This window comes from Nyctereutes procyonoides, unplaced genomic scaffold (genome assembly GCF_905146905.1).
Source record: "Nyctereutes procyonoides isolate TBG_1078 unplaced genomic scaffold, NYPRO_anot_genome, whole genome shotgun sequence".
NCBI classification, from domain to species: Eukaryota; Metazoa; Chordata; class Mammalia; order Carnivora; family Canidae; genus Nyctereutes; species Nyctereutes procyonoides.
In genome coordinates, this window is record NW_026575125.1 from 55,827,695 (window position 1) to 55,832,554 (window position 4,860).

Below are 4,860 nucleotides of genomic sequence, written 5' to 3' on the forward strand. Positions count from 1 at the left end.
GTAGAAAGAAGAAAACATATAAAAGAAAACAATCTCACTGGTAAAGGTAAATAGTAAATTAGCCACTCAAAAGGCTATTGTGAAGGTTAAAAGACAATAGTAAAGAGAACTACAATTATATTTTTTGTATATTTTTTATTGGAATTTGATTTGCCAACATATAGTATAACACCCGGTGCTCATCCCATCAAGTGCCCCCCTTGGTGCCCATCACCCAGTCACCCCATCCCTCCACCTACCTCCCTTTCCACTACCCCTTATTCATTTCCCAGAGTTAGGCATCTCTCATGTTCTGTCACCCTTTCTGATATTTCCCACTCATTTTCTCTCCTTTCCCCTATAATCCCTTTCACTATTCTTTATATTACTCATATGGGTGGAACCATATAATTAAATACTTTCTTTTTATTTATTTATATGATAGTCACACAGAGAGAGAGAAGCAGAGACACAGGCAGAGGGAAGAAGCAGGCTCCATGCACCGGGAGCCTGATGTGGGATTCGATCCCGGGACTCCAGGATCGCGCCCTGGGCTAAAGACAGGCGCTAAACTGCGGCGCCACCCAGGGATCCCTGGAACCATATAATTATAATGAATAGTTAAGGGATACACAAAATAGAAAATGTCAAATAAAATATTAAGACATAAAATATTGGGAGGGGGTTTAAAGCAGTGCTTTTATTTTTTTATTTTTTAAAATTGTTAAAATTTTTATTTTGATGCACAGTATGAGAAACAAACTTTTAAATCATCTGAAACTTATGGAAAATGAAACAGCAAATAAATTAGACCCATGTTAAAATAGAAGGTCAGTTATATGTTCAAACTTAAGGATATAAGAGCCACAGATAAACTTAGATTCCACAGTCTTCCTTGAGCAGTCGCAGTCTTTCAAACACAACTTTGCTATGAACTAACTGGTCCAGAGCTCAACAGCACATGGGAATGTTTAACAGGGGTGGTGATCAGGGACACGTTTCCTTGGTGCTGCTTTGATAATGTTGTCCACACACAGAATCACCTCTGCTGCTTCAGCTGCACTCAAAAGAACTTGTCACTTCACTTGGAAACTTTCTGTTATACCCAGTACTGCCATATCGCCAATGGTACCTTCCTTCATATCCAGGCCAGCAGTTGTGTTACCTTCACTGTGGGCAGCTCGCAGCTGGGCCACCAGGTCTGCACTGTCGTAGCCTGTGTTATCAGCTATGATAGTTGGCAACATTCTCAGTGCTTTAGCATAAGACTCCATCGCAACAGCTTCTTTGCCTGGTGTTCTACTGGCAAGCTGTGTCACAGCATGAGCCATCAGCATCTCAGAACAGCCTCCTCCATACACTGTTCTAGAATCCTTCACAGTTTGGGCAGGAACACAAAGAGCATCATGCAAAGATCTTTCTGCTTCATCTAAAATCTGTTGAGTGGCACCACCCAAAAACAATGGTATGAGCTTCACCAAGGGCTACCCCAGAAAAGTGGATAAGTTTATCTTCTCCAATCATGACTTCCTCAATAAGCTTGCAACTTCCAAGCTTCACTAGTTCTGGGTGGTCAAAGGTAGAGGCAATTTCACCACCTGTAACAAGAGCTAGGCGTTCCACACCTGCAAAATCTGCATGTTCGATAGCCATAACACCAGCAGCACCAAAGAGCTGTTCAGGATAATTGTAAATTAACTGCCTGTTAATAAAGCAATTTATCCCATGCTTAAGAATACGTTCAACTTTTGCCTTCATTTTTTCCTTTTCGGCATGTTCTATTTCACCAACCTTTGCTGTAGAATCAACTATTACCCTGGAACCAAATATCTTTATTTTGTCTGTATCCATACCAGTATTCGCAATGAGAATTTTAGCATTTTCAATTTGCTTTGGTTGATTTACTCCAATTTTTTTTATCCAACAGAAAGCTTTCATCTAAATAGGAATCTGCCAGACTTCCTCCTAGCTTCTTGATGACATGAATTGCCTCCAGATTACCAGAGCCTTTCAGTCTGAGAACAGCTTCTACGGCTGAGTAAAGTGGTCTTTGTGATGAGTAAGAAGTTTTGAGGACAATGTTGTTCCCACAATGTTCATTAAATCTTGATGGAACTTAACTTCGCCAGAACCATGATCAACTGCAGAATTCAACAGAGCCTGTCTTGCTGCCTTTGTGGCTTCTCTCCAACCCATAATGATGGTCTGTGGGTGAATCTTTTTTGCAATCAAAGTTTCTGCTTCCCTTAGTAATTCTGCTGCCAGAACAGTAACAGAGGTAGTACCATCACCAACTTCATCGTCTTGAACCCTTGACATATCAACTAAAACTTTAGCTGCTGGATTGTCCACACGGATGTTTTTTAGAATAGTTGCACCATCATTGGTTACCATAAGAGAAGCATCTCGTCCACTGCTTAATAGAATTTTATCCATGCCCTTAGGTCCTAGGGTGCTCTTCACCAAGTCTCCAATAGCAATGGCACCAATAAAAGACAACAGCTGAGCCGTCTCCTCTCTCTCTTCATCAGCTCCAGCCTTGAAGATGTTCACAGGTGTGAGGGAAAGGGACGCCATGGTTCCGCGGCTTCGGCACATGCGCTAACCCTTCACGGCTCACGCCCGGGACCGGAGGGCAAAAGTAGTGCTTTTAGAATGCACTCAAAATTAAAAAACTATCAGCTTTAAATATATTTATATGTTTGAATATTTATATTTATAAATATATAAAAATAAATATATATAAAATTTGTATATAATGCTTACCCTAACCCTAACCCAACAGACACATGAAAAGATGCTCAACATTACTCATCATCAGGAAATGCAGATCAAACCACAAAGAAATATCATTTCACACCTGTCAGATTGGCTGAAATAAAAAAAACACAAGAAACAAGTGCTGGCAAGGATGTGGAGAAAAAGGAGACTTTGTGCACTATTGGTAGGAATGCAAATTGGTCCAGGAACTATGGAAGATGGTATCAAGATCCCTCAAAAAGTTAAAAATAGAACCATCCTATGATCCAGAAATCACAGTACTGGGCTTTTACTCAAATACAAAGACACTAATTCAAATGGATACATGCACCCCTATGTTTATTACAGCATTACTTTCAATAGCTAAATTATGGAAGCAGTCATGTGTCCATCGAAACATGAATGGATAAGTAAGAGTTGAGAGATAGATATAGATGATAGATAGATAGAGATGGAGATAAAGATAGAGATAATTAATGTAATATTATTCAGCCATAAAAAATAAAACCTTGCCATTTGCAACATGGATGGATCTAGAGATTATGATGCTAAGTGAAGTAAGCCAGTCAGAGAAAGACAAATGCCATGTGATTTCACTCATAAGTGGAATTTAAGAAACAAAACAAATGAACATAGGAAAGGAAAGAGAGAGTAAGAGGCAGACCAAGAAAGAGTCTCTTAAGTATAGGAAACAAATTGATAGTTACCAGAGGAGAGGTTGGTGGGAAGAAGGGTGAAATCGGTGATGGGGATTTGAGAGTACCCTTATCGTGATGAGCACTGAGTAATGCATAGAATTGTTGAATCACTGTATTGTACACCTGAAATTAATATAACAGAGTGTGTTAACTATATTGGAATTAAAATGAAAAACTTAATTTATACAAGGAAGGAAATGGAAAGAGGAAGACAAAGTATCAATATTTCTCAACTTTTTCCAAAAATATTGAAGAGAATAAACTTTGTAACTCATTCTATGAGGTCAACATTAAACCACTACCAGTCAGACAAAGACAATACATGAAAACTATAGGCCAATATCCTTAATGAACATTGATGCAAAAATATTCAACAAAATACTAGCAAAAAGAATTCAGCAGCATATTAAAAGGATTGTAAAACATAATCAGGTGGAATTTAGTCCTGGAATATAAGCATGATTCAATATATAGGAATTGATCAATGTAATGTGCTACATCAACAGAATGAAGAGGAAAAAATACATAATCATCTCAACTGATACAGAAAAACATTTGACAAAATTAAGCACCTTTCATGATACTCAACAAAACATAAATAGAAGTAAACTACCTCAACATATGCCATATATAAAAATCCAAAGCAAACATCATAATCATAAGATAGTTCTATTTTTAACTTTTTGAGGAAACTACATGCTGTTTTCCACAGTGGATGCACTAGTTTGCATTCCCACCAATAGTGAAAGAGTGTACCCTTTCTCCACATCCTTGCCAACACCTGTTGTTTCTTGTGTTTTTGATTTTAGCCATTCTGACATGTCTGAAATGATATCTCTTTGTAGTTTTGATTTGCATTTCCCTATTGGTGAGTGATGTTGAGCATCTCCTCATGTGTCTGTTGGTCATCTGTATGTCTTCTTTTGAAAGATATCTATTCATGTCTTCTGCTCACTTTTAATTGGATTCTCCATTTCTTATATCTTTACCTGAAGAATACAAAAATACTAATTCAAAGGAATACATATTTCTCAATGTCTACAGCAGCATTATCTACAATAGCCAAATTATGAAAACAGCCCAAATGTCTATCAACTGATGAATGGGTAAGGAATATGTGGTGTATACATATATAAAGGAATATTGCTCAGCCATAAAAAGAATGAAATCTTGTCATTTGGAATAATGTAGACAGAGTTAGGGAGTTTTATTCTAGGCGAAATAAGTCAGTCAGAGAAAAAGTAATGCCATATGATTTGATTTCATTCATATGTGGAATTTAAGAATGAAGCAAAAGAGCAAAGAGGAAAAAAAGAGAGACAAACCAAGAAATAGACTCTTGAGTACAGAGGACAAATTGATGGTTACTAGAGGGGAGGTGGTTGGGGAGATGGGTTCAATAGGTAATGGAGATTAAAGAGTG

General features: G+C 37.7%; 1 pseudogene; it reads right to left on the reverse strand.

Moving 5' to 3' along the window:
• Nucleotides 1–892: 892 nt before the first annotated feature.
• LOC129518609 (T-complex protein 1 subunit beta-like) lies at nt 893–2,556 on the reverse strand (annotated as a pseudogene).
• Between the last annotated feature and the right edge of the window lie 2,304 nt (nt 2,557–4,860).